Genomic DNA, 9854 nt, shown 5'->3' on the forward strand with positions numbered 1-9854 from the left:
ATTCGTTCCAGTTTGATGAGTCAGCTAAGGGTTTGGTGCCTAGTATTATGTGAATATGTGTTATTTGTGAGTACATGTATGAATTGTGAATTCGTGAGCTTTTAAATGTTTTAAAAAGGATATATTTGATTTAAATAAAGATTTAATGATTCTTATGTATTTTTATAAAATTATAGAAATGTGATCAAGGTGCCATATTTGTTTTATTATCTCTAAAATAGTTCAAGGGACTTTTAAAATGATAGTTGGATTAATTTTGATGATCTGATATTTTAAAATGATTTTATGGAGTTTATTTCTATCATTTGGGATTTATTTGTAAAATCCATAGATATTAATTCGTTCGCTCGGAAATTGTTTTGAAAATATGAGAGAAGAGATAATGTCATGCTCTTTATTTTAAAAATAAAATTTGTAATATTTTCTGATTTTATAAAGATATTTTATATTTTACAAATAGAGATTTATTGCTTTTTGAGAGAAAAGAAAACAAGATTCTAGAAATTAAATGGCAAATGACCATTTAGCAAAAAAAAAAATGGCAAATGACCATTTTTCCCCTCCACTACCCCTCCATCCTCCCCCGCCTTCTTCCTCTCTTCTTCTCTCGGCTCTCTCTTTCTCTCTCATTCTCTCTTTCTTTCTCTCTCTTGAATAACTCTCTCTCCCCCCCCCCTCTCTCTCTCTTACATGCAAGATCAAAACCAAGTTAGTTTTCAAAGATTTTACCACCAATCTTAACCATTTCTAATCCTCTATCACTACAACCTTTGCATGGAAATTCTTGAGTAAGTTTTTCAAAACCCTCTCTTTGATTATATCCAAGAAAAGTACAATTTCTTGGTGTATGTTCATAAGGGTGTGCAATACATTAGTCGAGATAGATTATATGAATTAGAGGTTCAAAATTCTAAGGGAGACCCGTGCATGGGCACCCTCAAGTTCGACCTCCACCGGCCATGACCAAATGGGAACCGGTGTGTTGTTAAAAATTTAATTTTTGAATTGATTTAGTGTTAATAGGATGAGATATAGAGTGCATGTTACTTTTCTAGGTTGCTTGAGTTCTTGGTTTTCAAATCAAGTTTTATGCTTAAAAGTTTGGATATAATGAGTATTGGTAGTTATTTTGTGATTAATTGAATAAAGTGTTAATGCATGTCACTAAATCATGATGCATATTATTAAAATTGGTTGCATGTTGATGTTTGATTTTGTCATGATGTTTTGGTTTAAATTTTTATTAACAAAAGGGGAAAAGTTGCCTATCAAGGGTAATTGATATTTAAGTGATACAAGAATAATCGGATTGAGATTTTATAAAAACTAAGGATTTTTGCATGTTAAAATTGTGAGTTTGGGTCGAATTAAGGATCCTTTTGGTTCGAATTTTTATAAAAAAAATGGTGAAAAAGAATGATTTTAAGGATGATAAGGATTAACTCATGATTTGGATTATTAATAAAGAATGCTTGATAGTTGTCAAGAAAATTATGTGTTATTTGGATTGAATATGCTAAATTTGAATTGCATGCGAAGTGGTATGTGTTTATCGTTAACATGATCGCAAGAATTTGTATTCTGTTTTAAAAGAACTAAGGATTCGAGTCTTGAATTGTAGCTTTGACTTGTTATGCTAAGTCATTAGTTATTAATTGTATAGAATTGAGATGCATGTTAAGTAAAAATGATTAAGTATACTTGATTGATTGATTGCTTGAGATGATAAGGGTAAGCGTGGTACGAATACGTCATGCTCGATTAGTGAGAAAGAAGTATATAGATAAGTATAAGAGGTTTAATTGAAAGGACCTAATAATATTTGGTGTTGGATTATGAGGCTATGTGTTTACTTGCTATATGTAAGGTATTGAGATGGTTGGTGATATAAAGAGTATAAGGGTATATCTTATTATGTGCTACGTGTTATGCATGTGTATATAAGATAAGTGTTTATCACGAAGTGAGATGTTCTGAGAAACGTCCAGAATTGATCAAGTCCCTAATTAGGGTTATGTTTTGTATTGTAGATTCAGATAGCAGAGGCATTTAGGCTGGTAAAGGGGGAAATCTTAGGTGGCAGTAGCTCAGGTTCCATTAAACAGGAAAGATTTTTAGGGCAAGTAACTCTGCCTTCTATTATGAATTGATTACAAAAAGATAATTGTTGATGCCATGATAGAGTAAAGGATTCTTGTGAAACTTGTTATTGATTATTATGAAAACCCTATTATTGTCCCTTACGATAAACCTGTTATCATTGTGATGATCCCTAATAGTAACCCGTTTGTTTCAAGTACGTATACCCTATCCTTATATTTTGTTATCTTATGATCATTTGATGCTAAAGAGAGCCTTATGAACTTTTCACATGTTATATCTTGTTAACCAAGATCCCCTAATATCTTTTGTGCCCTGTTAGGTATCATTCTTTGGAACTATCCTTATTTCGAACTTATACACTTGTTCAACGTTTGATCAATATCTTTAGCTTATGATCCCTGCTTATTCTCGATTTGTTCACCTTCTATGAAATCTTAAATTGGACTTAAGAATGACTTTCGACTTGAAAGAGTCCAAATGATTTCATTTATCGGTAATGTTAAAACTGAATTTAAATAAACTTTTTCTGTATCCCAACACAAAGGTTTTCCAAATGAATTACTTGAGGATTGGATAGAGATGTAAGAGACTAGTGGGACTAGTCAAGTCATATAAGAGGCTAGCGGGGCTAGTCCAAGATAAGGCTGAAATCATGCCATAGGTACCTTAATGACCGGATGGAGGTTAGTACTGGATGATCACTCGTATTACATTTAAAATATTGATATTCCAATCAAGGGTTCTTTAATATTTTTAGAAAAGAGGAAATGTATATCTTTGATAAAGCAATTTGCTCAATTTACTTAAAATGAAACAGAAAGAGTAGTATCTTCTTTAAAGTTATGAAACTTGGTCGAGAACCCTGTCACTTTACTTTGTAGTTGATTCTCGAAGCTCAAATGATTGCTTCCTTTGAAATGAGAAACTCCATGAGAACCCCGTTATTGATTGTGATGAATGGCGGCTTTCTTCCAAACTTTGAATCTTGAAAGCCCGGAACCTTTTTCAATGCCTTTACCTAGCCGTTAAAAGAATACTCCCACCTAGCTTAGTTTTATCCAGAAATAGAATGCCTCAGTTAATGTTGTTTATGTTGATATTTAGAACTGTTATATAGTTTCTTGTTGAGCGTATTTGCTCATTTATTTGCTTTGATCTAACCATGGCAGTTAAGCGAGAAGATGGTCAGACTTAGGCGCACCGCTCGCAAGAGCGTTCCTGGCGGTCCCTACCATGTTGAGGGATTTCAGATGCCAGATCAGGTAGTTGTTGTGTGAGCAAGAGATGGTGGGAAGTGTAATAGTTGAATCAGTTACTTTTGGGTTAACTGTCGATTCCAAGTCGGGATCGAATAAATCAAATTTATTTATATTTTGGGTTGTAATAATTATATTCTGGTTGGTAGTTGTAATCTTGTCTCATACTTTATCCTATTTAAATCCTATTAGTATCGGGGTTTATTATATTTCTGCTATTATGGTATTAGTATATTGGTGTGTGGGTCCTCATTTCCTAACCTCGAGATTGAGGCGTCACATGATGACTGTAGAGTGGAGACTTGAGTTTGAAGAGCTTGGATTTGCAAGTTTGTTAATGTTGACATTGGTGGTTGAGAGCTTAAGGAGACAGAAGCACCAAATGTAGCTTGTATAGATTCCTTGATGCCCTCCATCAATAGAGCTGAAGGTTCATACCTAGCCTGATGTAGTTGATCCAGTTTGAGCCTTGTGTCATTGGTACTTGAGATGTGATTCTGGACAACTTCATGCAAAGCTACAAATGATTGTTTGAGATTCTTGATGCTTTGCTCCATACTGGTCATATCAAACCTTGCCATTTGATCAGCAAATTTTTGGAACTTGCTTTTGATTTCTACTTGAGTTGGCACAAGTTGATCCAGCTTCTCCTTCACCAATCTTCTAATTCTGTCTTGATGATTGTTCAGAGTCCGTTGCAATGCTTTACCAATAAGGTGAAAAGCTTTAAGCCATGCCTTGTATAACTCTGTAATGGCATCATAAACTTCCTGGGGACTGAGAGTTTTGGCAATACTTCCCAAGATGGTTGTTTACTCTACCCTAAACCTATCCAAAACCTCATCCATATCTAGACTGAAGTCTTTGTCCAACAAAGCATCCATATTTCCATCTTTTTCAGCTTCACTGACAATTTTTTGTTGTTTTTCTTCAATATTCGTTTTTTAAGACAACAAAATTGCTTGATAGTCCTGATTGGACATGTCTATTGTAAGAAGTTGTTGTGTGATGTTGGCAAGTCCAGAAAGTTGATCTACCAGAAGATTATTCATGGTGATCGGTTGAGCCTGAGCATCCTGTAGCCACTGGGAGATTAAGTGTGATGGTTGTTGAGAAGAGTTTGATGTAGATAGTATGTTTGTAGGGTTTGAAGTAGAGGGTTGAGTTTCAAGAACACCACCTATGACAGATGCCACAATTTGACTCACAACTGGAGTTGTGGTTGTGACATTGTGTTGTTCACCAATAAAGGGAACCTCCAATTGAATTGGAGGGGATTTGACCAGGTTACTGTCATGTACCATGGCCTCAAACCCTTGCTCTTCTTGTAGAGAGCTGGCACTTGAATGTGCTTGACTGCCCCCCCCCCTTTAACAGGCTCATTGGCAATTGGACTCCTAGCTTCAATTGTTAAGGCAATCTCAGCTAGAGTTTTGAGGGGAGCTGTCCCTATATGAGGAACCTCCAATTGAATTGGAGAGGATTTAGATAGCTCCCCCTCAGGAGTACTACCCTTAAACCTATCAATCTGTGAATATTGTTTAGCACATGAAGGTGCTTGAGTAATATCCATGGGGTCTTCAGTTAACACTGATGAAACCCATGTGGTTTTGATGGTGTCATCATGGTCTACCCCAGCTAGTAGCCTCTCACCATCTAACTGTGGTTCCTGGGTAATGAGCACAGTTTCATGAACCATGTCACTTTATTTGGGCAACACTTGAGAATTAGATTCAAGTGTTTCATTGTATGAAGAAGAAATTTATAGAAATAAAATTTACGATTTCATAATTAAGTGTTGGTAGCTCCCCCTGAATAGATGAGGGAGCTTCAAAAGATGTTCTCTCTGTGTGTATGTCATCCTTATTCCTTCTTTCATACACTTAAATGTGTTCAAGTATTGGTGCAGACTCTTTACAAGGTGCACTAGGGAGAGTGATCTTTTCAATAGAGACACCCTGTTGAGAGGATGCCCCTGGAGTCTATTTAATTCCCTCTTTTTCAACTACATCCTTTTGAGAGGATGCAGAGGTGGCTTGAGTGGTCAACTCAGTTTGCTTTGCCTTCTTTGGTTTCTTGACCAGGATGGACTCTATATGAGTTTGATCCTCTTTTTTCTCTCATTAATAATAGTTAGGGGTGCCTGATTTCTCTTCTTTTTACTCACTTCACCCTTTTGAGAGGATGGAGTGGTTGGTAACCTAGCTTCTATTGGTAAAGAAAGAGGGGTCTCGGTTTGGGAAGCCCTTATTGGTGTTCCTGTGTTTGTTCTTCCACAGATACATGAGCCATTACTGTACTAGTTGTGATTGTAGACCTCATGTCAGGTATAGGGTAAGTGTAAGTCCTGAATCTCTCCAACATAAATGGAGTGATTCTGAGACTTACAGTTACCTTATTCTTTTTAGTAAGTGAACCAAATAGAATATTGGACACCTGATTACAATTTCCTATTTATGTTCTATCTATACCATTAAGTAAATGAATGTCTTGAACTTTATGATTTAAAGTAGACATTATAAATCTAGGAAAGAAAATTTCCTTACCTCTTGTAGTCAAAGACATTATGAGCCTTGTGCTTAGTTCCTACAAAATCAGAAGCCCCACATTTAAGTGTTTGTTGTGAGCCATGGAGAATACCAGCTTCTGAACCACAGTTGAAATATTATCATTATAATGCCCCCCCAAATCCGGGGTCAAGGGATTTGGTCGTCACTATGAAACCTCAATTCAAATTAACCTGTTTAATCAACACACAAATGCCAGCGGAAGATATTTATCATAAATGACCCCAAACTAATCCAAGATCTTTTAAGGTTACAGTTCTAGAAATAAGATATCCAAATTCCACAAATAAATTTTTCACTTTCTTTTAAAACTCTTTTCAACAATTCTCAATCTCAAAATTAACCCACTAGTATAACTTCGAAATGAAGTATACTAGGCCCAAATAAAATACAAAACTATAATATAATATAATATAAACAGCTTTATACAATAAAACTTACACTAGTCCGCAAACCCTGGACCAACCACCTTCCAAAAGCTTCTTCTTTGCTTCCTCGAATTTTGCAGCTAAACAGCGCAAGCTAATCCTCGCTGGAGGTTAAATTTAAAAACAGGCAAGTATGAGCGAAAGAATTGCTCAACAAGTATCATTAAAGTAAAAGTAATTTCTGAAATATTTTGAAGAGCGAAACACGAAATCATTTAGAGGATATACTTCAACAACTTAAACATTAATTTGATTTGCATTGCTAAAATCACATAGGAAATAATGACATTTTTGTAAGAGCTTCAGTATTGCGTGTTTTCAAAATAGCTTCTGGTAAAACTTTCATATCGAAGCAACGACTGCATCAACTATCCATAAAACAACGTTCAAGAAATTCCTAACTATTCAGTATCCATCATTATCGACTAAGTTTCCATAGACTTAGCCTGCTAAACCATCCTGATAAGGACGGGTTGAATAATTAAGAAGATCCCAATTCATTCAAGATTCTAATCATCACTGAGCAACTAATGCTGCAGCAACAATCTGAACTTCGAATTCATTTATAAACACTGTAATTTCCCGAAACTTAATGCTAAAAAAGAATAGCATTAATCCACAATCATAAAATTTTCGAGAGAGAATGCCGTTAATGGCGATCAACAATAAATTAGACTGGACACTAAAACCAACATATGCACTATACCCTGCTGATCAGTCAGGATACAATGCGGATCTATACCCAACTGTATAGGTCCATTCAGGTACCTAGGCACTACGGCCCATTTCCAGGCACCAGTCATATCCCGGTCCTCAGGATTAAGACACACTTAATCCCCAAAACATCATCATTATCCAGCCCATGGAGTATTTTGATGTCAAATCATTTTGAATTCAAAACATCCCAATTCAGGGTTCGCAAGTAACCCGAAAGAATGGGTATTTGCTCAAGAGAGCAATCGAATTATAGGAACAAGAATAAAAGAACATGCATAATCAAAGTAATTGCAGCGAAATATAAAACATTTAACTATTCTGAACTTAGAATAGGAACGAATAAATATTTGCAGTATTTTATGAGAAAGGTTAGGAATACTTGCAATACCAAATCATCTTCCTCAAATTCTAAAACATTTGTAAATCCAGTAATTGGATAAGTAACAACCTTGCATATTCTGAATATAGAATAGCAGATGAGCATTTGCATAAACAGAATTATTTAATTCAGCGATATGTAAAACATTTATCTATTACGAACTGAGAATAGGGAAAGCAATACTTGCATGATAAGATTCAAAATAAATATCACTTGAATAATAAGTGATGATAGGGATACTTGCATAATATGATTTGAAATAAACATCACTTGAACGATAAGTGAAGTCAGGGGTACTTGCCTTTGGGTTTTTAGCAGTTAGTCACACTCGCAAAAACACAAATATCTCATGATGCTTTCTCAAGACATCACCATTTCCTATTCTTAATTCTTTGATATGTCGCTAATGCGGTTACTGCGGTCTGATACGAAATCTTATCAAACTTCAGTCTTGATCCCCAACGTCTGGTTCTATCCATCTCGAACAATCCGTATCTACCGAAATACTATGCAACTCTCCCTTTCTCTTGCCTTTGTTTGGTCTCACGCCCTTAATGCCCGATCCTATTATAAGCAAAACGATACTACTTTAGTATCATTCTAAACTACTATCTTATTTCTACCCTTTCGTAATATATATATATATATATATATAGCACATAACAAGTCGCACATATTATAGTTTAAAACTTACTACCAACTCAGAATATTATTTAACACGAGAACGCGCAACTTATGATAATATTTCTACGAAAAATTCGGCATGACCTATTTGTAATATGGACAATACCCTGAATAACCACACCACAAATACAACCCACAAGTCATTTCAATGTTCTTACCCAAACATATCCTATACTTGTTACGACTAACAATCATAACATGCTTTCAAATCATTGAAATCAAATAAGTCAAATAGATTTAGATACAGGGGAATTTTAGAAAATTTTGGCATGAAGTATTCGTAATTAGGACTATCCGCCTATTTTTCAATTCCAAAATTTAATCTTATAACCAAACAAAATAAAGTTGCCTCAACTTGCAGCAACATAAAAGTAAACAAGTAAGAAAAGTACCCGCCCAGACTTGCGGCACCTAAACAATTAAGGAAAATTACCCGCCCAGACTTGCAGCACCTAAACAATTAAGGAAAATTACCCGCCCAGACTTGCGGCACCTAAACAATTAAGTATACTTAATAATTTATAATATTTGAACTTACAGTTATATAATTTAGCATCACCAATTCAACTTGAGTAAACACTTAAATAAATCACCTTACACATATATCACATAGACTAGTAACTGTACACATATTCAAATCACACTCTAATAATTAACAACTAAACTCAATCTCAAATAGGCATATACTAACATGTATTTTCATAAGACACATCGTTGCTATCACATATACAAATAACAAGTCAATGTACATGTGCACAAGTCAAGTATGTCATCAAGTATGCTAACTTAAATCTATAATTTAATAAACTAGAAAGCACATATCAAATCACTAACCAACACTTCTATATTATAGGTTCATATATTTAATCTATTAAACAATGACTAGCAATCACATATATTAGCACGAAACCATATGTCGAGTTATAACATACAAAATAGCTACCGAACCTAAAATTTAAGTTAACCAGCCTCGGAAGAATGACATTTTACAACACATAGATGAACTTAACCAGAAACGTTTAAAACATAAAAGTTGTAGGATATTTCGCGACCTTTCCAAAATGGTAAGGCTCGCTAAAAATGACCAAGTAACGAATTCAGAAACTTTAAAATACACAGCTGCATAAGCAGATTCAGCCCTGTTTTCGCAAGTAACTTAGTATTTGAGACTCTTAAATCATAGAATTGATTAATGAACTATAAGTAACAATTGTAGATCCTGAATTAAGCTTTTAAAATTGGTATAGTTCAAAGTCATAGCTAAAATAATGAATTTACTACAAATTTTTGAAGTCAGGATGTATCAAACTGAAATAACAGGACAGATTTTACAAATGGCAGATTTTATCATAATTGCAGGCTGAATTTGGAAAAACACAAAGAATGAAAATTGTTGATAATTCCATTATCTTTCTAGAGAGTGAAAAATCATTATCATACGATGAACTAGTTAAAAGTTACAAATTTAACAAGAATTCAGCTTATTTCTAAACGGATTTGACAACACAATTCATAACATATCATGCATATAACTCACTAATAATCCTTCAAATAACTATGTATAAATCTGAAAATTTTGTTGAACTCAAAATATTAAGACTCAAATTTAAAACCACCATAAACTATTATAACTTAAACATATATTAGCCGGGTCAAGCCATAATCACTTAACGAACCAAAACTCAAGTTATACACTACTACACCATTGTTATAAATCTAA

Source organism: Apium graveolens, chromosome 8 (genome assembly GCF_009905375.1).
Source record: "Apium graveolens cultivar Ventura chromosome 8, ASM990537v1, whole genome shotgun sequence".
In the NCBI taxonomy this organism is placed as follows: Eukaryota; Viridiplantae; Streptophyta; class Magnoliopsida; order Apiales; family Apiaceae; genus Apium; species Apium graveolens.